Raw genomic sequence first — 26936 nt, forward strand, 5'->3', positions numbered from 1 at the left:
TGTGATTAGCACATAAATTACCTCCAGTGGTCTGAAACACTTCAATTATTCAGAGTAGTTTTAGCATCCTCTGTAAAGAGTGGGCGAAGAAGGAATAAAGAGAGGCAAGTCAAAAAGACCAAGGGAACCCAGGAGGGAGCCCACTTATCAAAGGACGTGATGACCTCTCGGGCTGCACAGCTTCTGATTCTTCTCATGCTGAGCCCTCTTTGAATTTGTCCTCTGAGGTCATTTCTGCATAGGGAATTGTCTGGATCTCAGACATGCACCTTCCCTGTGCACCATTTGTGGCAAGTTGTGCGGCAGGTATGCACACAATCTGCAAGATTCCCAAACCTGACAAACAAGGAGAATCTCATGTTGGTTTGCCCAAGGTACATGGCTGCAGGAACATTGTACGTGTGGGAAAGCCCACGCCACATCATAATTCTGCCACTTCCTGGTAAGCAGTTCCTGTGTTCTTCCTTGCATATGGGGACTGCCGGTGTGCACAGAGCAGCACATGAATGTGAAAGAGAGATAACGAAGAAGTCTTTGCTCAGTCTTGCAAAGAAGTTGAAGGTTGGAGCCCTGAGGTAACTAGGCACAACCTTCTGGGAAGCTACACCTCCTTCAATAGTCCTCAAGAGCAAAAGTCCTGTCAATCTAAAGAATCATGGGACAAATTATGGTGTGCACCACTCCAGATGTTGTTGGACAACAACTTCCATCACCCCTGACCATTGGCCATCCTGGCTGGGTTTGATGGTAGTTGCATCCTAACAACAGATGGGCGGTCACTGGTTATCTCCCCCTGCTTTGCAGCCTGGCTCTCCACACATTTTCTCAAAAGAACCAGTGTGGTGCAATGGTTACGGGAGACAAGACCAGGATTCAAATCCCTGCTCAGTCATGAAGCTCACTTGAGTCTCTCAGCCTAACCTACCGCACAGGGTTCTTGTGGGGATTCAGCAAGGAGGGGTGGAATCATGTATGTCACCTTGAGATGCTTGTTGAAAAGGATAGAATAGAAATGCAATAAAGAAATAGATAAGTCCCACTGACTTCAGTCTGGTCTATCACCACATAAATGTGCATAGCATTTAATTTAATTGCGCTCATTAAGCAGTTAAAAGTTTGCTGTCCCGTTTAGTAAAGGCTCAGCAACGTATAGCATGTTTGTTCCCGCCGGACGGAGGATAGGCTGGGGCAGTTTCTGTGTTTTAGCAATGCTTTTTTATATCTCCAGAGGACTGCCTGAGCAGCTGCAGTCATGTTTGTGCTACTTCTTAAGATATTCAGGTGATGGATTGGAAGGAACTGAGGTGGATGGGGGGTTTATGCATTGAAATTAATAATAAATAATGTAGCGCACTGACTAGCAGACCAAGGAAATTGTCAGAGCGCGCACACACACCATGGATATGCTGAGCGTGCTGTTCTTTGGCGGACTGGGTACATTGGAGGCTGCCATGCTGATCAAGCATATTTCTGAAACCAAGGCAGCTGTTGACCAGCCCTAGGTCACATTGCAGCTCATGGTGGGAAGTGCTGGCAGCAATGGACACAAAAATTGGGGCATGGGTGGGCATTGACAGGGCAAGCACATTTTGAGGGGATGGGGAAATCAGCTTTGTCCCACCTGAACATTCCCATTGATTTAGATTTAGCTGACTTTCATTCAAGGCAATGTGCTTAAGATTGCAGCCATTTTTAAAGCTCCAGTTTAAAGCTCTAGGGCACCCAGGTTTGAATTCCTGCTAAGGAACTAAGCTTACTGGGTGACCATGGGAAAGGCAGTATTTTTCAGACTAAACTAGTGAGGATACAATAAGAGAACTGTGTATAAGCCACCACGAGCTCCTTGGAGGAAAGTCAGGGAACAAATATGTAGAAAAATGGTCTCCACATTACTCAATTTTTGTGTCACTTCCAATTCAGTTAGCTCATTAACAAAGACATTCTCTGGATGCTTCCAGGGTTCCTGTATTAACTTGGGTCCAGCTATTCAAAAGCTCCTGAGCAGCACATCTCCCCCCGCCCCTCCTTCCTTACTGCATTACCTCATTTCTTTCTATATCTGACCCAGATTGCTTCCTGCAGTTGAAGAATCAGGTTGCCTTTGATTGACCTGGAAATAATCATGAGTTAGCAGCTTTGCTTCTTCCTTCAGCCCCCCTAAAAACACCCTGAATCTTAATCTGTTGTGCATTTTCATCCAAATCTTTTCAGCCTTTCTTTCACACACACTACAATAGCTCTGCGCAGTTCTGCTAAATTCAGTGTGCCAATTTGCACACCCTGGAGATTTGACCTCATACTTTCCAGCCAAGGCAGAGCCCATTGGGACTTATATTGATGGAGTGTGCAGCAGGTGTAGTTATTTTGTGTAGCTGTCACAGATATCTAGCTGGACATCAAACTAGTGGAGTCCAATTACTGAAGCTTTGCAGCAGGTCTGTTAGAGTCTCCACGCCAAAGCAATGTTTTAAACACACATACTTGATGGCATCAATATATGTGGGGCTTATTTAAAAGTCCAAATGTTAAGATTTGTATATGTGCTGTAAGCCATCCAGAGTGGCTGGGAAAACTCAGCCAAATGAGTGGGATAATTAATAATAATTTTATTATTTATATAAGGTTTGACACATATAAGCAGATTCATCAGAGAACTAGTTTCACTCTAAATTAATTGCCTTATTGTATATTGTCATCTTAGTATTTTCTAGTTACCAGAGGGTTTGTCATCTAGATGGTATTTAAAATATGGGTCTTATGGCCTAGGGAACATCAGCATGTTTGGGATTGTTTGAAGTATCTGCATCCAAAGCAAGAACAGGGAACCTCCAGATGTGGCCCTACGGTTGTTGTTGGACTCTAACTCCCATCAGCCCCAGCTGGTGAGGGAGCAATGGTCAGGGATGATGGGAGTTATAATACAACATTTGCAGGGCCACAAGTTCCCCATCCCTGATCTAAAATAACAACAAGAACAACAACTTATGTGTCAGCTGAAAGACTAACAGATTGGTTTTAGCTTAAGCTTTCATGAACTGCAATCCAGTTCCTCAGATGCATTAATGCACCTGATTTGGTTTGCTTGCAAACCAAAGAATTCATCCTGATCCCATATAAGGCAGGAAACTGGTGCCAGTGCCAAAACCATATTGACCAACAATACAATATACCATAGGTACTGTTCTCCACACACACTGGCACCTTCATAGTCGCCTTTGACTGGACTTAACTGTCCAGGGGTCCTTTACCTTTACCTTTTCCCATATACCTCTGCTCTGGCATTAAAGGAAGAGGTATGAACATGAGGTTGGACCACCCAATCTCATCTTGGTATGCCTGCAATGCCATTGTGATACTAACTGCCATACTAACAGTCATTTCCCTTCGATTCCACACAATAAAAAAGCTGCAGAAATTGTGGTTGTTTCGTCAAGTTGGGAGCAAAACCATCAGCGTGTAGCTCAGATGAAGCCATGGGGCAGCAGTCAGAAAAGCTCTGAACAACCAAGTACAAATCAGCCACTGATGGGTGTGGGCATGAAGTTAAAGCAGAAGAATGCAAGGATTATTCTTGAGGGGGGAGGAGAGAGGTTGAATTAAGAAAGAGTATCTTGGTGCAACAGGTGATCACCTCAACCCTCATATGGTGTGTGTGTGTGTATGTGCACACACACACACACAAAGGGGCCTGCCCCCCCCCATTTGCTCTGCTTGCTCCACTGGCCCAACACCAGGCACATTCTTCATCATTGCTCTGCAGGAAGCCTGCAGAGAAAGAATGGATTTCTGTTGTTGTTGTTTAGTCGTTTAGTCGTGTCCGACTCTTTGTGACTCCATGGACCAGAGGACGCCAGGCACTTCTGTCTTCCACGGCCTCCCGCAGTTTGGTCAAACTCATGCTGGTAGCTTTGAGAACACTGTCCAACCATCTCGTCCTCTGTCGTCCCCTTCTCCTTGTGCCCTCCATCTTTCCCAACATCAGGGTCTTTTCCAGGGAGTCTTCTCTTCTCATGAGGTGGCCAAAGTATTGGAGCCTCAGCTTCACGACATGTCCTTCCTGTGAGCACTCAGGGCTGATTTTCTTAAGAATGGAGAGGTTTGATCTTCTTGCAGTCCACAGGACTCCAGCACCATAATCCAAAAGCATTTCTGTAGATTATAGCAACTCAGCTTCCTCAAACTGCAAGTTTCTCTGCTGCAGTGGGCATAACTGGAAGAGGCCAACAACATCCTGCTCTCCAACCCACATATTAATTAGGCAAGCCAGGTCAGCCTCCTCATCCAACCAAACACTAAGATACTGACCTGGCATGCAGAAGCTGAGGGCTGGCAGGCAGGGGAACTCCCTTGTTTCGGGGAAGGGCCAATACAGTGCACAGCAGAGTCTCCCACATCTGGCTTACACCTCTCTTGCATTCCTTCACCTGACCAGAATCACAGAAATAGGCATTCCCCACACACCTTCCAACTAAGACCTTTTCTGAATGCAACAGCGACACCATTTTAGAACATACATGACACTGTAAAACCAAGGTTATTACTTCTATGGAAAGCATGCCTTCAAATGAGTGATTAGGTTGGTTTTGTTTCCACAAATAACTTTTTTTGTCATTGCACATATCTGCTTTTGTCTGCTTGCTTGGGAGCTGAAGCTGACTTTATTTTTATTTATATATTATGCTTACTTACAGGCCATTCAAATTGTGCTCCAGGCACTGCGACCAGCCTGCTGGTGAGTACCCACTCTTCTTACTCTAGAATCTCATTCTAAGTATTTGTGATTCCATGGCTGCACTATCACAATAAATAGGAGGATGTTTCTGTGAGGAAGGCACACTGACATGTCTGTGCTGTTTTATTGAACCTGTGGAGGAACCATATGAAAGAGGCATTTTCCTCTGCCCCCAGCATAAGTATCTCATTATGAAAGTGCATACTCATTAAAATATCATCCATAATTGAAAGCATATTTTTCCTTAAACCTCCAGGCAGCACCCTTACCATATTCCCAAACTTTTTGGATTTAATTAAAAAGAAATCTTACCTCCTTTAAAACTTGTTTGAGCTAGGTTATGTTGAGATCAGTTTCTCATCTCATCAGTTTCTCATGGAGTTTTTAGGTACCATACATAGAAGTTTTATTAGGCTGGCTCTTCAGGAGAGTTTGTTGGAGAGCAGCAGGAAATGAGTGGACCTCAGGACTAGGAGTGGGGAAGAATGAGGAAAACTGTAGAAGAACATCAGTATATCCCACTTGGTGAAAAAGTGATGTTTGTATTTTGAAGGCCTATTTAAACAATGCAGTTTTCAGAAGACCCCTAAAAGGAGGCAAGGGTGGTTAAAGCACATTTAACACACAATTCAGTGCACTCGGCTTCCCCCAAAGAATCATGGGAATTGTAATTCATGATCACAGAGCTACAAACCCCACTAGCTTGTTCTGAGAGACAACCAACACTGTAGCTTACAAATGCCCAGGCATGAACAGATTATATTAATATACTAATATATTTCTTTGCCAGGTTGTTACGTAGACTGGTATAATATGTGATTTAGCTTCCACCATTTCCCTATGCAAGCAATTATACTGGATCAAGAATAGGGAAACTGTGACCCTCCAGATGTTGTTGAGCTGCAAATCCCAACACCCTGTCCATTGCCCAACCACATCTGGAGGGCCACAAGTTCACCATTTCTGCCCTAAACAATGCTTTTTTTACTACACACACACACACACACACAAATCTAGTCATCTGCCTTTCCTCTTCATTTGTATTGTTATCCTGTTGAATATTTGCAGACAGCTGTTTGTTATTCAAGGGACGTGGGTGGCGCTGTGGTCTAAACCACAGAGCATAGGGCTTGCTGATCGGAAGGTCGGCAGTTCGAATCCCCTGATGGGGTGAGCTCCCGTTGCTCGGTCCCTGCTCCTGCCAACCTAGCAGTTTGAAAGCCAGATAACATATCACGGCTTTCCTTGTAACTTAATTATCTGAAGCAAAGGTAGATCTAGACCCCAAAACTCCTCTCTGAAGCGTTTCCTTCATCCTAGACAACAGCTCAGCTCAGCTCTTTAACTCTTGCTTTGTTATGGTAATGTTGCAAAACTGGGATATGAAGCCAGGCTGCCTATCATTGTTGGAGCAGGAAGAGCATCCTTGGCCAATGCTTGTGGAGAAATGAGGGAGGCTCAAGCTCCAATCACACTTATATGGGAGCAAGCCCATTTGAATGCACTGGGGTTTGCTTCTGTGTAATGATTTATAGGCTCCAACAGCACATGAAAGCTTTTTTTGCTGGGAGGAGCAGCTGCTGGATTCTATAAAAGAGGCAATAGCTGTGAAACCTACTGATTTATAGACAAGAAGAAGAAAGGAAAGCAAACCCTTTCTGAGAGTGTGGTTGGAAAATATTTTTATGCCATGTGTGGCTGCAGATGGGGGACTAATAATAACAATAACAATAACAACAATAATAATTTATTTCTACCCCACCCATCTGGCTGGGTTTTCCCAGCCACTCTGGGCGGCTTCCAACAGAAGATCAAAAACACATTAAAACATCAGTCATTAAAAACTCCCCTAAACAGGGCTTGTTTTGTTTAGGCTTTAGCCAGTTTTGTTTAGGCTTTAGAGGTGATCCCAAGTACTTCCTTGAACAAGGTTCAGAGACAAATAAGAAGCCAAGGCAGTATTCCCAAGTATTCTGTTTGGTGGTCTGGGGAGATCCTATGCATCAGCTGTAGCTTCCAAGATTGTCCTCGGGGGTACATAAACTATTTCAAATGTCAGATTAAAGTTACGTGTCACTGGGAATATCTGAATCAGGGTAGCATGTGATTTAGAAGTTGAAGCTGTGGTTGGAATCAAAAGGAACACATATGGTTAGGGATGTGATAGGGTTAGGGATGCAGTGCATTATATTTGCCATTGACACAGCTGCTCAGTCACAGAAGGGGAAGCTGAGTCCCTCCATTTCCTGAATGCCTATCCTCTTTCCTTTGATCTTGAGGCCGTCTATGTACAACAGAAACTCTTTCTGCAACAACCCATATAACTTCAAATCACCAGATTGGGATCCAGGAGCTAGGTTTGGGCTAGAGGCCATGATTACCCCAAGGAGACAGAGCACGAAGAGTAAAGTGGGGGAGGGGATGTGGTTATCATACACCACCCGGCAGAGCCACAGGCAAGACAACTGATGGAAGTACTAAGAATTACATAGGAATATAAGATGATCCTGCCGGATCAGACCAGTGGTGTATCTGATCCAGAATCCTGTTCTCACAGTGACTAACCAGATGACTGTGGGAAGCCTGGAATCTGGTGCCACTATGCAGGTTGACGGAGTGGAATATGATTCCACCTAGAGTTAGCAAACTCTCTGCTTTTAGCTCCAAAGACTTCCACATCACCAGCATCTCAGGATCTAACTCCCATATGCTATACTCTGTCAGACATGCAAAGCAGCCTCTAGGGTTTGTAGAGCTGACTATACCAGTTGGTGCTAGATCTTGCCATACTAAAACAATCACCACCATTAACCTCTCCACCCACCTGGCCAATAAGCAGCTTTGTTTGTTTTCTCTTTGTTTTCATTTGCATCTTACCATCACACAGTCTGGTGTGCCATTTGGCTTCCTGAAAATCCCAGCTTTTGGGTAGGCAGTGATGTGATAAAATATGGTAGGCAGATGATCTTTTCCTACAGAGACGAACCATAAATGATGACAAAGAAGACAGAACACATTCCCAGAGTGAGCATTTAGTTATATTTATTGGCTCATCCATTTAAGGCCAAGCAAAAGCAGGGAGGCTTGAATTCTGTCTCAGAAAAAGGCACTCAGTCATCTGCAACAGTCTTACTCTAATTTCCCATGTAAATGCCATCACAGTAGCACACGGAGCAGGGCAAGGCATCATTAATTTCAGAAACTCTCTTGCTTGAAGAGTCAAGGCAATACTGAACATGAGAAAACAAAGCTCTGAATTAAGGTCTTCCATATTAACAGGCTCCCAAACACCAAGATTGAAAACCCCAATAAAAGACATTTTATTTATAAATATTATTATTTATTTAAAGCAATTTTTTTTTACCCTGCTCTTCATGTAAAAAAGGCTATTGGAGCAGCTAACAAAAATCTAATCTAAAGAAACACAACACTCAAGGAAAGGGAATTGGGAGAGAGGAGGAAAAATATTGCTATGGATTTTGTGGGTACCCTTACTCCCCCATGTTGTGGGTGCCCTGACCCCCTCTAGATTCCTGGGTGCTAGCGTTTGATCAGTGCTTTGAGAATGTAGATGAGCTGACAGCTGTTTGATTCAATAGTGTAAAAATGCCTGCCAAACTTTTTCTGCATCAGGGTATCACCAGGAAATATGCCATCAAGGGGAACAAAGGCTGATGATGGCCAGTTATCCACTCATTGGGGAACTCATGACAATGACAGGGCTAAGCCTGTGTGAGACAGGGAGGGGTGGGGCTCCTCCTCCAGCTGTGTGTGTTAGTAGGCAGGGAAAGAAAAGGTTGAGGGTTTCAGCTTGGATGACATAGACTGAAGGGAAATTGTGGCATTTTGCGAAAGGTTTGAAAAGTGGGGGAGAATTGGGGGCAACAGAACTCTTGGCCGCCTGGCTAGAGCAGGGTATAACAAAGGGACAGGCAGCATGACTGGTTCCTCTGTTTGTAGACCTAAGCCTGCTGCTCGTAAGAAAGGAGCAAAGATAATAATGAGTTGTAAATGCTCTGAACTCTCTCTCTCTCTCACCGTATAGACACAGGTTGTCAATATGTGTAAATAAACCACGTAGCATAAAGACACTACAGTCTCCGCTGTGTCTAATTTCCAAAGGAAACCCCAGTTAAGTGCCAAGACCCCTAGAATCTCGTACCAATCCTGGAGATTGGGGTGACCCCTAACAGTATTATAATGGTTGGCTTTGTTACCCAGATGGCTAGAATTATACATACTATGTACTGCACCTGTTCTCCTTATTTGCTTGCTTGCTCTTCTTTTCTTTCTTCCATTTTGCTGTGCCTCTTCTTCTGTTGCTTTGTTTTCATGAGTTCAAGTTTAATCTGATTCTTTTCACTTCCCTCAGGGCAAGATGGTTCCTCAGAAGCCTCTTGGGTGGCGGTCAAGGGAAGGAGGGGCTGCCACTGGGAGCTGGTGATCATACAATTCAACTATTGCTTCAGTTTGCATGTGGGCAAAACCAGTAGTTCTGGATAGGGTTATGGGGAACAAATTTCAATTCAGTTCACCTACCACATTTGCACTTCCCAAAACAAAATGAAATGCAGCCATCAATCAAAAGTCACACTACTGAGAATTTTCGCAAAATGAAATGCAGCCATCAATCAGAATTCATGCTACTCCAAATTTTGCAATGCAGCTCTCTTACCAAAGAGAATATTCATAAGTGTGGGATGAGTATTGTGTGGCAGCTGTAACGGTGCTAGTTCTGCTGGTTGAAGTGGTCAGGTGGGCCAATAAACTGGTCCCAAACCATTAAGGGCTTCATACACCAATAGTAACACCTCGAACTTGATCCTGGCATGGGATCCATGGTGCCAAGCAGGAATGGCAGGATCTGTCAGAGGAGGCGCCTGAGGTAAGGGGTGGAGTTAGCTCAGTCAGGGATGTGCATGAGGACCCCACCCATGGATATCAGATGTCTCAGAAATGGAGGGGGGAGGTAATTGAGTCAGTCCCCACCTCGCCTCCTGAGAGTGAAGTTCCCATGGTAGTCAAGGAACTGGTTGGTCAATTGGAGGAGCCAAACAGGTCAGAGGGAGAGTTGGATGCCCTAAGGACACATCACTATCAGTGCAGGTGTGAGCAGGCTCAGCACCCCTCCCCCCTAAGAGCGCATGATTGTAAGTTCAGTCTTGCTTGCTTGTAAATGATGGGCCCCACCTTGCTTCTTTAAAAGTAGTGCAGTGTGTGTGTGTGTGTGTGTGTGTGTGTGTAGTGTTAGGACATTTTTACCTAAATAATAATAATAATAATAATAATAATAATAATAATAATTTTATACCCCACTCATTTGGCTGGGTTTCCCCAGCCACTCTGGGTGGCTTCCAACAAAATATTAAAAGACAATAGTCCTTCAAACATTAAAAGCTTCCCTGAACAGGGCTGCCTTCAGATGTCTTCTAAAAGTCTGGTAGTTGTTTTTCTCTTTGACATCTGGTGGGAGGGCGTTCCACAGGGCGGGTGCCACTACCGAGAAGGCCCCCTGCCTGGTTCCCTGTAACTTGGCTTCTCGCATCAAGGGAACCGCCAGAGGTCCCTCGGTGCTGGACCTCAGTGTCCGGGCAGAACAATGGGGGTGGAGATGCTCCTTCAGGTATACTGGACCAAGGCCATTTAGGGCTTTAAAGGTCAGCACTAACACTTTGAATTGTGCCCGGAAACATACTGGGAGCCAATGTAGGTCTTTCAAGACCAGTATTCTAGATCCCATTGATGTGTCCAATGAACCTTGTAACCTGTATCCTGAGCTGAGGCAGAGATCATTTGCTATTTCTTTAATAAAATTAAAATTTTGTACTAACTGCAGTTTCCAGGTCAAGTGCAAGGGAAGCCCCACGTAAGGTATGTTGCAGTAATCCAGTTTTGAAGTCAGCAATGCCTGAACTACCAAGCTCCCTTATTCCAGGAACATTCAAAGCTGCTGTACCAGGCTCAGCTCCTAGCCACTGAAGCTACCTGGTCTTCTAGTACCAAAGCTGGATCTAGAAGCACTCCCAGACTGTGTACCTGCTCCTGAGTGCTGTCCCCATCTAGGACCCATTGCATTTCAGCACGGGATGAGCATGGTTCCTCTGTATATTTGTAATTTCTCAACTAAAATATTGAGACCCCTGTGGGCTGTTGGGGAAAGCTGCTTGAAAAATAGGATCAAGTCTATCCTTTGGCTCTTTTGATCATATAAAGGAAAGTATGAAATAGATTTTTAAATGGATTCATGCCTCCAGCATTATACATAAGGACTAACAGGATTTGTTATGCGGAATGCAACACAAAGGACTGAGTCTTCCCTTTTCACCTTTGATTCCCATGCTTTGTGTATAACATTCATTGTTGCAGCCAGACGGCATGAGCTACCTATGGGGACCATGTGGCGAGGCTCCTGGGATATTGGCTTTCTCTAGATAGCCGTCTCTGAGGGCATAGTACTGGGGACGTAGTTCCTAAGATGTAAAGGTAGAAATAGGGACAAAGGGGAGAAAAGAATCAGGGAAAAGACGTGAAAAGGAGCCAATCACCAGGGCTGCAGTAACACCATTGATGGGAAAGCTACCCTCAACCTCTTCTTGCATCCTGGGTACAACATAGTCTGGGTTTAGGTGGTGCAAGCATGGTCTCTTTCCTACTATATTTATATAAAAGTATATTTATATACCACTTTATATAAATAACCAAAAACGGATTGCACAAATGGAAGAAAATGCCACCAAATAACAGATACGAAAACTGTAAACATGAACACAAAAGGAGCAGTCAAAACCTTTAAAGCCACGCAGAGGAGGAATGTTTGCACTGCCTGCCTAAACACCACCAGGGATAAGGCTTTAATGATTCTTTGCCTTCATTGATCCGAATGCAGAGACATTGCCTTGCTTTATTCGTGGACTTATTATGGATGAAGAGGAACAGACTCCAATCACTCAGGAGAGGCATTGTGCCCCTGCAGATGGATACCTGTTTATTTAGCATTCTTCCTGATTTGCTTGTCCAAAGCTTACGTGGTGGTCCGACTGTCTCCAGTCTTCATTCAGCATTCCTTCTGATCTGTTTACGAGGCAGTTGCAGGAGCATTCATCCTGCACCCGTCCTTTGCATGTATTCCAGCTAGTCGTTCTTTTCCATTCATTTCCCCATCACTTTTTCAAACCACAAAAAGTCTCTCTGTGTGATTTTTAAAGTGGATTTGTTGTGCTAGAGCAACAGAGACCTTTAATCGGCTTTAAATGCACCAGCCTAGATTTCTGTTATACGAAAGGCAGGCTAGAGGCACCTGTTAGGTGGGTGAAAGGCATCTGTGGCCATCGGGCACACTGTGTGGTCCCCGCTTGAGAATCAGTGGCCTGGGGAAAGAATGAGGAGCCTTGTGGCATTTGATCTCATTTCCCATCATGTACAACTCAGATAATGGGTGCTTAGTTGTATGTGTGTTTGGATTGGAGGAGGGGAAACATTCTGGGGGAAGCTTTTCTTTGCACAAGATAAAATATCTTAAATAAATCCCAGATAACTTTGGGGGTGAGCATGGTTTTTATCACACAAAACCAGGCAGCAGCGGACCGTCCCAGGGTAGCCTTGTGATTTCCATGAACGTGGCTTGTATGAAAATTGAGTCGACGAGCAGCATAGCTCGGAAAACCCCAGTGCCTGTGACAGATGGCAGCAATTCCGAGGATTAATAAATGGCGATAATTAGGGCTATTAATACTGCTCTATCTCGGGGGGGGGGCAGCAAAGCATTCCCCACAAATGTCTGCAAAGCAATATGACCTTTGAGGACAAAGTATGTCAGGAAGGGCACATGCTTATTCATGCTGGTGCAAATCTTGTCATAAATTCATCTCAAATGGCTGGCCCTGAAGCAGTACCAACAAACTATCTTTTACATTACATTCCAGTGGATTGTACCAAACCCCAAAGCCCTAAAGTTACTTATTTATAAGGTTTGTATTTCCACATGCAATCTCAGGACTACCTAAAGTACAGTAAAACAGAATACACTTTATAATGCAACCCATCTTCCTCCCACTTAGGTTCCCCTTCAACCACTGAGCAGCCTTGAATCATCTTGGCTTTCTTAGCCTCAGCTTAGTTTGTCTCAGGGCTCACCCTAGCGTGGCCAAGTGAAAAAAAGAAGAGGGCTTCTGTACCTTTAAATCATGGTTGTGTGCTTGTTTTCAGCCAGAGGGCCACATTCCCCTTTGGATAACATTCTGGGGGCCACCTGCCACCGGTGGATGGGGCCAGGGGCAAAGCAACAAATGTGAATTTTACCTGTAGGCTGATTTCTACACACTCACACACCCCTCCCTTTTATCATCCACTCTCAGACCCTCCAAGTGTCCCTATTTTCCAGGGACGTCCTCGAATGTCCCGCTTTTCCTTTGTTGTTGTTGTTGTTTAGTCGCGTCCGACTCTTCGTGACCCCATGGACCAGAGCACGCCAGGCACTTCTGCCTTCCACTGTCTCCCGCAGTTTGGTCAGACTCATGTTTGTAGCTTCGAGAACACTGTCCAACCATCTCGTCCTCTGTCGTCCCCTTCTCCTTGTGCCCTCAATCTTTCCCAACATCAGGGTCTTTTCCAGGGAGTCTTCTCTTCTCATGAGGTGGCCAAAGTATTGGAGCCTCAGCTTCAGGATCTGTCCTTCCAGTGAGCACTCAGGGCTGATTTCCTTCAGAATGGATGCGTTTGATCTTCTTGCAGTCCATGAGACTCTCAAGAGTCTCCTCCAGCACCAAATTCAAAAGCATCAATTCTTCGGCGATCAGCCTTCTTTATGGTCCAGCTCTCACTTCCATACATCACTACTGGGAAAACCATGGCTTTAACTATACGGACCTTTGTTGGCAAGGTGATGTCTCTGCTTTTTAAGATGCTGTCTAGGTTTGCCATCGCCTTTCTCCCAAGGAGCAGGCGTCTTTTAATTTCGTGACTGCTGTCACCATCTGCAGTGATCATGGAGCCCAAGAAAGTAAAATCTCTCACTGCCTCTATTTCTTCCCCTTCTATTTGCCGGGAGGTGATGGGCCCTGTTATGTACTGAAGTTCTCACCCTGGGCCAGCAGGGGGATACTGTAGATAGTTATGCAAATGAAGGATTGAAAAGTGACATTCAGTGATTGGATAGTTTTGTATGCAAATGAAGGATCGAAAAGTGACGTTCAGTGATTGGATAGTTTTAGAAAATGGCAACAGTTGCATTGTTCTGGAGCTCTATATAAGCAGGCTGACTGAGCTCCTCAGGCTAGTTCTGTTCTGGCATCTGAATAAAGAAGAGCTGTTTAAAGAATCGCTGTGTCGTCTGACATGTTCACCCACAACTTAACAGTGGCCATGATCTTCGTTTTTTTGATGTTGAGCTTCAGACCATATTTTGCGCTCTCCTCTTTCACCCTCATTAAAAGGTTCTTTAATTCCTCCTCACTTTCTGCCATCAAGGTTGTGTCATCTGCATATCTGAGGTTGTTGATATTTTTTCCGGCAATCTTAATTCCATCTTGGGATTCATCCAGCCCAGCCTTTCGCATGATGAATTCTGCATATAAGTTAAATAAGAAGGGAGACAATATACAGCCTTGACGTACTCCTTTCCCAATTTTGAACCAATCAGTTGTTCCATATCCAGTTCTAACTGTAGCTTCTTGTCCCACATAGAGATTTCTTAGGAGACAGATGAGGTGATCAGGCACTCCCATTTCTTTAAGAACTTGCCATAGTTTGCTGTGGTCGACACAGTCAAAGGCTTTTGCATAGTCAATGAAGCAAAAGTAGATGTCTTTCTGGAACTCTCTAGCTTTCTCCATAATCCAGCACATGTTTGCAATTTGGTCTCTGGTTCCTCTGCCTCTTCTAAATCCAGCTTGCACTTCTGGGAGTTCTCGGTCCGTATACTGCTTGAGCCTTCCTTGTAGAATTTTAAGCATAACCTTGCTAGCGTGTGAAATGAGTGCAACTGTGCGGTAGTTGGAGCATTCTTTGGCACTGCCCTTCTTTGGGATTGGGATGTAGACTGATCTTCTCCAATCCTCAGGCCACTGCTGAGTTTTCCAAATTTGCTGGCATATTGAGTGTAGCACCTTAACGGCATCACCTTTTAAAATTTTAAGTAGTTCAGCTGAAATACCATCACTTCCACTGGCCTTGTTATTTGCAGTGCTTTCTAAGGCCCATTTAACTTCACTCTCCAGGATGTCTGGCTCAAGGTCAGCAACCACACTACCTGGAGTGTACGAGCCATCCATATCTTTCTGGTATTATTCCTCTGTGTATTCTTGCCACCTCTTCTTGATGTCCCGCTTTTCCTTAGGACATCCCTATTTTCATTGGAAAAATTATGGCGGGTATGAAGTTATTCAACTCCTGAGCTGTCTTAAGGCAATCCTGTATAGGGAAGTTTTTTTTTTAATGTTTAATGTTGTTATATATGTTGGAAGCTGCCCAGAGTGGCTGGGGCAACCCAGTAAGATGTGTGGGGTATAAGTAGTATAATTATTGTGGAACGGGACATCCCTATTTTCATCGGAGAAATATTGGAGTGTACGCAAAAAGAACTCAAGGAGGGTGCAAAGCATGCTTGGTGATGGATGTGACCTCCCTCTGGGATCTGAGGCTCCTCATCCCTAAGCTACACCTTACAAAATTCCCTCTTCTACACAGCTTTTAAAAGTGCAGAAGCCCTCTTCTCCACCCAGCCACCCTAGCTCACCATGCTCAGGAGTTCCGTATAAGGAATGTCATTGCCTTGTGTGGTGTAGTGGTTAAGAGCGGTAGACTCGTAAGCTGGTGAAGTGGGTTTGATTCCCTGCTCCTCCACATGCAGCTGCTGGGTGACCTTGGGCTAGTCACACTTCTCTGAAGTCTCTCAGCCCCACTCACCTCACGGAGTCTTTGTTGTGGGGGAGGAAGGGAAAGGAGAATGTTAGCCGCTTTGAGGCTCCTTCGGGTAGTGATAAAGCGGGATATCAAATCCAAACTCCTCTTCTTCTTCTTCTTCTTGTGGAGATTCTTGGTTGACAACAGGATATTGGGCCACATTTACAGTATTTATTTAGCATGCTTAGCAGCAAATGGTCCCAGGGCACAAATGCATATAACATGAAAAGCATACTTAAGAATATTTTGAAGGCTAAACTACATAGAACATCGTGTCATACATAAAACATCAGTTTTTTAAAACTACATGGCAGCAGGGAATGAATAAAGCAAATTCTGTCAATCAGCATTAAACTTCACCCCTCCTGGAAGCCTGGGAATATGACTAATGCCATAAACAAGGAGCCACCACAGAGAAGGCCCTGCAACACACTCGTGTCCTGTGGATCCCATTTGGCGAAGGGACCACAAGTAGGGCCTCCTCTGCTGATCTTAATGCACAGGGCCGATGTCCCCTTGTGCTAATAATACAGCAGGCCTCTGCTAAATTAATGAACATTCCTCTCTTTATTTTACTGCAAAATCAAAGTCCTTTTACACTGGAAGAAAATGAATTGAAACAGGAACTGGAAAAGTATGCATTTACAACTGAAGCCAATGTCAGTCATGCTCAGAGGAGACCCATTGAAATCAACAGGCTTCAGTAACAAATGTATTTCAATGGATATGCTTTGAATATTACTTAGCTGGGTATCGCCCAATGAGTTTATTCTTAGAGCAGAATCATAGAATCTTAGAGCTGGAAGGGACCTAGTCCAATCCTCTGCAATGCAGGAATCTCAGCCAAAGCATCCATGACAGATGGCCATCCAACCTCTGCTTAAAAACCTCCAAGGAAGGAGAGTCCACCACCTCTCGTGGGAGTCTGTTCTAGAATGCCAGGGCCAGCATCAGAACATAGCATCCTTGGGCACCTGCAGATGTTCCAGCACCCCAGCAGGCCCCACCAATGAAGTCTGTCCAATATATCTCTAGGCCAGCGCTAGCCACCATTTTAATTTCCTACTAAATCCCTGCCTCTGGTACAGGGGCGCCGACTTATAAAAAATATTGGGGGGGCCCATACCGGGGTCCTGCCCCGGGAAGTTTTCTAAATTTTAGATGAAAATTAGTGAGTTTTAAAGTTTTTTTAAAGTATTTTAGAGTCATATGATCAACATTAGAACCCCGAAAACTCGACTCTCTATAACTCCACACTCCGGGAAACTCGACAAGCCTGAAACACTTTTTGGCTTTGAAAAAAGAAACAAAACATAAACACGCACGGTATTTTCGTAAAAAGCTAATTTAATTTACAGTAACAATTATGCTTATAGACTATTACAGAGCAGGGAATATATAGCTCTGAAAAGACTGAAATGATATTTAAATAAATCCTAAACTATCATTAAAAGAATAAAACATAAAATATTGCTGTCGCACAGTAATAGCACTTTGATTAATAAGTGAAATAGCTAATTTAAGCTTACTTTGAATAAGGCTGAGGGTTCATTAAATAAAAATAATATCTCAAAGTTAATGCTTTAATACAGTTAATAAAGTTAATACAGTATGCCTAATACTGTATGTAAATACTGTAATACTGTATGTAAATAACGGGCTTTAATTGGATCTTACACCCTAAAAATATTTAAGTATTTGAAAATAACTAATACAGTACTATAGTAATATAGAAATACAGTACTAAACTAGTACTAATATTTCGAAACTGAAAATTTAACATTCTGTATGTATTTAATTCTCTATTTTATAAAGATTTTTAATATCTGACAGTGAGTTTGGAGTAGCCCAATGCAAAAATCCTGAGGATCCATGTGGATCCATGCTTTGTAACCACGTTTTTGCACCACTGTGACCCTAGGCAACAGTGGGTGCGTGATTTTTTTGGTGCAAGATGTAGCCATGAACATGCTATGTGATCTGATGGTGAATTTGGGGTGACCCAATGCAAAAATCCTGAGGATCCATGTGGATCCGTGCTTTGTAACCACGTTTTTGCACCACTGCAGCCCCAGGCAACAGTGGGTGCGTGATTTTTTTTGGTGCAAGATGTAGCCATGAACATGCTATGTGATCTGATGGTGAATTTGGGGTGACCCAATGCAAAAATCCTGAGGATCCATGTGGATCCGTGCTTTGTAACCATGTTTTTGCACCATTGTGGCCCCAGGCCACAGTGGGTGCGTGATTTTTTTGGTGCAGGCTGTAGCCATGGACATGTAATGTGATCTGATGGTGAATTTGGGGTGACCCAGTGCAAAGATCCTGTGGATCCATGCTTTGTAACCACGTTTTTGCACCATTGCAGCCCCAGGCAACAGTGGGTGCGTGATTTTTTTGGTACAGACTGTAGCCATGGACATGTAATGTGATCTGATGGTGAATTTGGGGTGACCCAATGCAAAAATCCTGAGGATCCATGTGGATCCGTGCTTTGTCACCACGTTTTAAATGGGGAGGGAAGGAAAAACACAGAAGGGACAAGAAGCACAAGAGGGGTATGCGGAGAAGCAGCTGGCTAAGAATGCAGGGGAGGAGTTTAACGGGGTGGGGGGGAGAAAGGAAGGCAAAAGTCCCGGTCCCCCCAAGCCAGCCCTCTCTCTCTCTCTCTCTTCCACCTGCATGTGCGAGTCCCTAGAGCACGGAGAGGAGGAGGTGGTGGGCTGGAGCCTGCACGCAGTGTGACTCGGAAAGAATTAGAAGGACGGACTCGATCCTTTCCTTAACCCTCTGCTTGCCAGGAGGGCAGGGGATTCCCTGCTCTTTGTTGAGTTTGAGCAAACGCAGCAACAGAAGTAGGTGGGCAGTAAGACCCTGAGGCAGAATGCAGGAAAGCAGCAGCTTCCGCCTTCCCTCCGCCCGACCGCCCGATCTTATTTTTGCCTGATTTTTGCCCCTGCGCTCTGGCTCCAGGGACCACACATTCGCTCAATAACACGCACAAACATTTCCCCTTACTTTTTAGGAGAAAAAATCTGCGTGTTATAGAGCGAAATTTACGGTAATAATTTTCTTAAATTATTGGGGGGGCAGAGCCCCCCCAAACGAATTTTTGAGGGGGCTCGGGCCCCCTCAGGCCCCATGGAGTCGGTGCCTATGCTCTGGTAGTAAGTGAGCCCACCAGAGGCCCTCAAAGCACCCTGCAGACTGCTCAAACAGGAGTTGACATTGGTTTAATAAAAACACTTTAAATTCATCCTGCTAGTTAACACAACACAACATTGCCTTGTAGACAAGCTTTAAAAGAAAGCCCAAAAGTCATTTAGCAATCAGTGATGGGGGGAAATGGATGGGAATTGTTTTGCTTTAGCAGAAAGAGACTTAAAAATGGGGAAAAGTACCACCCCTAACTGCTGCTTCTCGAGTGCTGTCCCTGAGAGGCTGTTAGGGCATCAGTGCAGCCCCTCCATAATCAGAGCAAGAAATGAAGTGTCTTCACAAGCAATTTAATCCATCTGCTCAGTGGGGGAAATAAAAGGCAGTTCCAGTGTTTTCTAATTAAGAAGTTAACCACCTCCACAGCTGAATAGGCCCAGGCTGGCGCTACCCTGCAGGTCCTCATCCTGCAAGCAATCAGCTGTGTGATGAGTCTGGAAAATCCTGTCACATAGCTTGCTGGATGCCTTGCACTCCCCTTGATGTTTCGCTACCCTTCCTCTTTGTACTGTGTTGACATTCACCATTCACCTTCCTTGGAAAAATCAATTACCATGCAGGAGCAGGTGGCTTCCAATGTATGCTGTGATGTGTATCACATAGCAGAGCTCAGATGGGGTTAGGAGCTGGGAGTTAGTGTGCTGTTGTGGCTGAGGGTGTGATCTGTACTCCAGGAAGACCTTGGTCCAAATTGCATCTTGGCCATTCGACCCATTTTCAGCAACTTGCTCATGAAATATGGGGATAATGTTAGCCTACCCTATAGGACTGTTGTAAGGGATATTGAAATACTGTAGTGTCAAGGATGCTAAACCACCATCACTTATCAGGGATCCTGTAATTGCACCTGCACTGTAGATTCTGCACAGTGCAGGCGTTTGGACTTATTGATCTCCAAGGTCCCTTCCTATTCTCTTATTCTACAGGTAAGCCCCCATGTTTGAATCAGTGAGAGTTTATGTGTCCCACAGCACCGAGAAAGTATGGGAATATAAAAAGGAAAGGAGAAATGTCATGCCATGTGTGCAATAAATCTGTATGTTTTTAAAGGTGCCATGGGATACCTTTGTTTTATGTCTTAGCCACTCTCAGTGCAGCCCAGATGTAGACCACCCCCCGTCAATGTTCAATACAGTGGGGTGCATCTTAGACAGACAATCCCAAAGGACAGAGCCAATTGTAAGTGCTCAAAGAATGGGACACAAAGTTGCTGCTGTGTTTGTAACTGCAATACTGTACTGCCTAATTTAAAACTTCGTAGCAGTTATCCCTAGTGTGCTGGGAAAGCAAATATGGTGAGTTGTATTTAATTTCTATTTAAATTCTAGTAATTATGTATATATCTGCATATATACATATAAATCAGCACATGCAAATTGCATGCTCTCTTTTGTCCTCTTTTTCTGATGATGCATATCCTCCTTTTTGGCAGCGCATGGGCTTCTTACTTGTGATCAGTATAGACCTCTATCAGACTCAATGAACATATGAAGCTGTCTGAGTCAGGGCATTGGCCCATCTAGGAAAGTGTTGTTTACTCAAAATGCATTTGCTCTCCAGGACCTTAGGCAGAGGTCTTTCTCAGATCTGGAGATGCCTGAAACTGCATTTATGATCTTCTGTATGCAAACCATATTTTCCTGAGCAATCTATCGCCCCTCCCCAGGAAGACATTAATCTTGCTTAGCCTATAGGTCCTAACATCTGCACAATGGCACAGGCTGAGCAAAATACACCATGTTTGGAAGTTCCAGAAAGATTGCAGCTAAGAATTCTAGGCACTGAAAATCTCCCACATTAACCCAGATCTCTGCAATTGCAGTGAAACAGCTGAAGCAAATTATATTTACATTGGTGTCTGCTAACAATCCAGTATGCTTCTGTATGGAAAACCCTTCACTATCTTTAGACCATGTTGTTATCAGTTTTTATCTTTGCCAACACTCCACCCTAGTACAAATCTTTGCACATTTCTGCATGCAAAAATGGTTATTTATTCTAGAAATAAATGGAGATTAATTTTTTTAAAAAAATGATGGATTTGCACATTGCCATCCATGTGTATAACTCAATCAACTTGATGCAGTATGTGAAAAAATACAGATCTGAAAATTCCTTTTGTATAATAATAATAATAATAATAATAATAATTTATTATTTGTACCCCGCCCATCTGGCTGGGTTTCCCCAGCCACTCTGGGCGGCTTCCAACAAAGATGAAAAATACACTAAAATGTCACAAATTAAAAACTTCCCTGAACAGGGCTGCCTTCAGATGTCTTCTGAATGTCAGGTAGTTGTTTATCGCTTTGACATCTGATGGGAGGGCATTCCACAGGGCGGGCGCCACTACCGAGAAGGCCCTCTGCCTGGTTCCCTGTAACTTGGTCTCTCGCAGTGAGGGAACCGCCAGAAGGCCCTCGGAGCTGGACCTCAGTGTCCGGGCAGAACGATGTATGTACATTATGATGTGGTATTGGAGGTCTATGAGTTATTTTTCTATGTCTTTTTTAGTGCACAAGGTTACTAAAGGTAGGCGTAGAATTAAAGTTATACACACTGTGGGAAATTGCAGTCAAACATAACTATGCCTGAGAGCTAGTTAGTGTATGAAGGGGTTGGGACCAGAGAGTTCTGTTCCTAGACACACTCCCTTTCCTCCATGAGCGTCTTTCTTTTCCTTTCTCTCTGCACCACTTTCTCTCTGGTTAAGTTTGCTCTCAAACTTAGAACACATGTTTGGAACTATATTCTGTATTTTCTTTCCAATAAGAGTTTGCCTGTGTTCTCCTTGCAGATGCATAGAACAACACATGTATCAGACTTTAGAATCTGTAAGTAAAGCATTTTAAACTTAGAAGTGTGTGGTCTGTTCCTTGTAAACGGAGTAGAAAGAGGGGAGCCTTGTAAATGGGATAAGTCTAGTAACATATATTCCTAACACTATGCTGCTGCTTAACTTTTGTGAGTTTAAACTCTGCTACTGGAGCTCTCTCCTGTTGGAAAGTCTGTTCATGTTTTGAATCCAGACAGACAGCTGATTCTTTGTTATCCATCCCATACCACTGGGATTCATATATTTGCCTTCCCCGCGCACAACTGCACATGTAATCTTATATATTTGGTTTTCATGCTTTGCAACTGAAATACCATTCTTTTCTTTGGTGTTTTCGGCTGTGCACTAAGGCAAGTGAGAACTTTTCCCCATTTTGCAAGAAGTACAAAGAAATTAACCTCAGAAGACTTATGAACTACAGGACTCCAATCCTGTAATTTGTTTCTTGTTAAATTTGTGGTGTAGGCTGAGGCAAAAGCCAATGCCAGGCTTAATAAGGGAATCTTGTGTCTCTGAGATGAGAAAGACCTTGGCTAGAATCAATTAGCTGGTTATGATCAAATCAATGGCAGTTTGGAATGGCTTCTCCTGCTGCTGCTGTACATCTCGAGCCAGGCAGCTTTATGGCCTGACCAACTTCCTTATAGCATTAACTACATTTCTTCCCCTTATCGCATTATCAATTATTTTCAGAAATCAATTGAAATCAATTTTTCTGGATGTGGAGGAGGATTGGAACAGACTGTCCCATTTTCAGAAGGCACTTGTGTGACACCCAGACATAGAACCTCTAAATATTCCTGCCTAATTGCTTGCAATTTCAAGCACCTTATCCTAAATGGGAATTATTGTTCAGAGCAGAAATGCTGACCTTCTCGGTTCAGTGGCAGAGTACTTGCTTTGCATGCAGAATGGCCCAGGTCCAATCCTCTACATCTCCAGGTAGGGCTGTGAATGTCCACCTGAAATCCTGAAGAACTGCTGCCAGACTATACTAAACTAGACAGAGCAGTGGGTCTGACTCAGTATAAATCACTTTCCAGTGTTCTAACTGCAGTGAACAAGAGAACCTAGGGGACAATCCTTTGCATGTTCTCGGAAGTCTTTGTTATGTTTGATGGGGCATACGATCACAGCCATGTAAACCAAGCCTAGGAAAGTTTTTATGGAAACATGGACACCTGGATTCAATAGGACCTACTCTCAAATGTGAACAGGACTGCACCCCTAATGTATCCGCAGTGCTTGGAAAAAGGATGGAAGGCATGTCTCTTGCTTCACAGCATGTTTCACCACCTTGGGCGGTGGGAGGGCACAGCAGCCATCCAGTTGAAACCAGTGTTGGAAATCAGACCCAAGCTCCTTTCCTGCATTCACTCAGCAACATACAACCTCCAGCAGGGGTGATAATGTGGATGTGTTGTGTAGTCCACTTGCTGCCCTCCAGATTTCTTGGCCTCCAACTTCCATCAACCCCAGCTAATGGTCAGGGATGGTGGGAGTTGTAATTTATGACACCTGAAAGCCACCACATTGGCTACCCAAGTTATAGCAACAAGGAAGCTTAGGTTCAGACAGAAGAGAAAGGTTCAAATTAAATCTCAGACAACTGACCTAAGAGGATCTGGAGTTTTCATTATTTGTGAATCTCACTCCGCTACCATTTGGTATTGGGCAGACTGTAAATATTTTAATAAATTGTAAAATAGTAAAGTTGCTAAAAAATTGTCAGTAACAGGCAAACCCACTGCTAAAGAAAGGCTGTTATTTCCAGGCAAGTAAAATGGTTTCTATTTTTGGATATCTTTTTCTTCCTGATAGTCAACTACCACAACATAGATGTGCATGCTGTTGGTTTTATACACACATCATGTCACACTAGTACCCCAACCTATGGATTTATTACTCTACTTACATAGCCTGTATGGTGTACTTTATACAGAAAAGTGGAATGTAAAAACATTGTTTTGTTTTTTTAAAAAAATCTGTTGGCAGTTTTTAAAGCAAGAAACTGAAATTATATGAGGCATGTGCCATGGACCCAGTTCATGTAACATGTGGATAATGTGCTAAGAAGGAAGTTGACACACAAACATTTCATCACTCCCCTCTATGCTAAATTAAATCAGTGCTTGACAACATATAGCAGCGTGATTTTGCAAACCAGTTTATACTGAAGCATTTGACATTTTTATTTGTTTAAACTTTTGAAACAAAGTTATAAACTGTTTAAAGTGCAGTTTATAAATTCTTGAATAAAATAGTGTTTATGGCTCAAATCCTATGCACACTTACCTGGAAGTATGCCAGCTAGAAGTAAGGTTACTTCTGAGTGCACATTGTCCTGTAAATCTCATTGTCCGATCTCTCAGCTGTGCTCCTAGTCCCAAATGTGTAGGGATAGCCCTAATTTAAGTTAACTATATAGAATTGTATTTTGCACATGCTCATAACGCTGTTGGTGAAATATGCACCAGAATATAAACCAGTTCCTTATAGCAGATCACACATTGCACTGGAGCAGAACTGTGATTGCATCAATATTTTATATCTCACAATAAAAGAAATTGAATTCTCTGGACCATAACCTTTGTCAAGCTAGAGAGAGGAAAGGGGAAATGACTGCTGTCGCGCCCTTGTCTAACCCTGCGGGTATGGAACCTCAGGTCTAGGGGGTAAAATGCAGCCCTCAATACTGTCTGTGGGCCGCCAGTCCCCTCTGAGTGCTTTTATTAGCTGGCATAGTGGTTACAGTGTTGGACTAGGACCTGGGAGAGCAGGGTTCAAATCCCCACTTGGCCACTAAGCTCCCTGAGTGACCTTGGGCCAATCACAGCCTCCCAGCCTGACCTACCTCACAGGGTTAGTGTGGGCAATAAATGTGGTGGGGGAGAACAATGTCCACAACCTTGAGCTCCTTGGAGGGAAAAGGAGGGATATAAATGCAATAAATTAGAGTGCAGGTGGCGCTGTGGGTTAAATCACAGAGCCTAGGACTTGCTGATCAGAAGGTCAGTGGTTCGAATCCCCGCAATGGGGATAGCTCCCATTGCTCGGTCCCTGCTCCTGCCAACCTAGCAGTTCAAAAGCACGTCAAAGTGCAAGTAGATAAATAGGTACCACTCCGGCGGGAAGGTAAACGGCATTTCCATGCGCTGCCCTGGTTCGCCAGAAGCAGCTTAGTCATGCTGGCCACAGCTGTACGCTGGCTCCCTTGGCCAATAAAGCGAGATGAGCGCTGCAACCCCAGAGTCGGCCACGACTGGACCTAATGGTCAGGGGTCCCTTAATTCCAATAAATAAACAAAACAATAGCGTCCTTGAACTCTGTCCAGTGGATAGAGGACAGGGAGGAGTATAAACTAGCCCTACAGTACCAAAGTCACGGTCATATTCGCTGCTGTGCCCCCTGCTGCCTCGAGCTTCACCCACCGCAGGGAAAGGCATGTGGCCCTCAGTAGTCCTCAGTGGCCCTCAGGGAGGCTCGAGGCGCCTGCTCTGCCTGTCCCAACTTGGCCCTCGCACGGGGGAGGGGCTGAGGCGAGGCCGCCCCCCCCCCCGACCCCCTCGCCCGGGCCAGGAGTCCGCCTTCCGGATTTCCCTCCGGGATCACCCAGCCAGGAGAGAGGGAGGGAGGGCCGGGCCCATCCGCGCTGTATGCAGCCGGATGTGAGAAGCATGACAATTGAGGCGGAGGGAGCGGGGCGCGCGGTGTGTGTTTGTACTACTGCAGAGCGAAGGAGGGAGGGAGCGAGGGAGGGAGGCCCCGCCGCCGCCGCATCCGCCGCCTGGATGGGAGCTTCGCCAGGAGCCCAAGTTCTGCGGCGTCCAGGCTGGCGCTGAGAGGACTCCCGCCCACCGACCCACCCGGTAAGGCTGCGGCTCCTCGTGGCTTGTGGAGACCCCGCGCGAGGGAGGGAAGGAAGGAAGGAGGGAAGGAGGGAATCCCCCAGCAGTGCGGCTCCTCCTCGCCAGCAAAAGTGCAGCAGACCTCGAGCGCGCCACACACACACACACACACACTCACACTCGCTCGCTCTCTCCGCCCGCCTTCTGCTCAGTGCCTTGGAAAACTCGGAGGCGAGGCGGTGGACTAGGCGGCGTGGCCGGGGAATCCGGCGGGAAGGAGGGGGCCGGCCTTGGCGTGGCGTCCCCGGGAGTGCGGCAGGCTCTGCGGCGAAAGTTTGCAGGAGGCGGCAGAGGGCGGGCGGCCCGCGCTGCAGAAGGCGGCGGCGCCTTCGCTCGCCTTTCGGCGCCTCCCTGCCAGGACCCCGAGCCTGTGAAGGCTTCAGGCAGGGGCTGCTGCCGGAGAGGGTTTGGGGCTCAGCCCCGAATAGTGCCGCTGAGTATATGCAAAGTGTTTTCCGGCCCCCGCCCCACATACCCGCGCCTCAGCTCTCCTATTTTAGAAACGAAGCCGAGGCTGTAAACCCTGCAGCAGAAAAAAAAAATCAATGTGGGGCGGTCTTCAGTGGGTCATTTGCAAAAGAAGAGAGGTGTGCCTCGTCTCGAGCGGTCCGTCAGAAGCCATTGACACTGGGGATGGGGGGAAGTTGGCACTCTGCACAGGCTCAGATGCATTTCTCAGGTTGCCCGATGTAGTCCTGGCTCAGGCTCCTGAGGCTGCAAAGCCAGACTAGCCCGCTGCGGATTTATAAACCCGGGGGGGGGGTGCATAAGAGGAAGCTTCGCTGCTCGTGAAGTGCTAAACTAAAGCTGGATGGTGCCCTTCAGATTCGCAGTACAATCGTATGTATGCCTACTTAGAAGCAAATTCCATTCAGTTCAGTAGAACTTGCTCTCAGGTAAGGGTGTGTCTGGTTAGAGAATTTGTGTGATGGGATATCCATTTTTCAAAAAAAAGAAAGGGAAAAAACGGAATCTCATGATCTTGAACTTCCTTTCAATAAGGAGACTTTTGTTGTATTGGACCATATGGAGTTATGTTTATCTTGTGGGGAACAGATAGCAAGAGGAAAACCCCTCACATTTTTAATTGCTGTGTTAGTCTTAGCCTTCATTAAGTAAGAGTAGCACAGTAGGGGATGGGGAAATGGCCTTGCTGCAAAGGGGAGGTGGTAGTAGCAATGCTGAAACAGATCAACTCTGTGTGTGTGTGTGTGTGTGTGTGTGTGTGTGTTTACACACAATTGTGCACTCCAATATTGGGGAGTGAGACTGTACAACCTGGAACTAATTTCAAATGATGGGAGTGGGGAGAAGGCATGCAAAAAGAAGAAGAAGAAGAAGAAG

At 45.0% G+C, this 26936-nt stretch overlaps 1 protein-coding gene across 4 annotated transcripts in view; it reads left to right on the forward strand.

The window, feature by feature from the left end:
* SYT2 (synaptotagmin 2) overlaps nucleotides 1-26936 on the forward strand; it is a 153907-nt gene that overhangs the window by 55414 nt on the left and 71557 nt on the right. For 2 of the 4 annotated variants that reach the window (XM_081867019.1, XM_081867022.1), the window contains exon 2: nucleotides 4692-4732. The exons of 1 other annotated variant lie outside the window; for it this stretch is intronic. The gene's annotated coding sequence lies outside the window, so the exon portion shown is untranslated. Of the gene's footprint in view, nucleotides 1-4691; nucleotides 4733-25434; nucleotides 25554-26936 lie in introns of those variants that run through there. One more of the 4 variants, XM_081867020.1, reaches the window with a different exon arrangement.

Source organism: Podarcis erhardii, assembly GCF_964252035.2.
Source record: "Podarcis erhardii genome assembly, chromosome: 6".
Classification (NCBI taxonomy): Eukaryota; Metazoa; Chordata; class Lepidosauria; order Squamata; family Lacertidae; genus Podarcis; species Podarcis erhardii.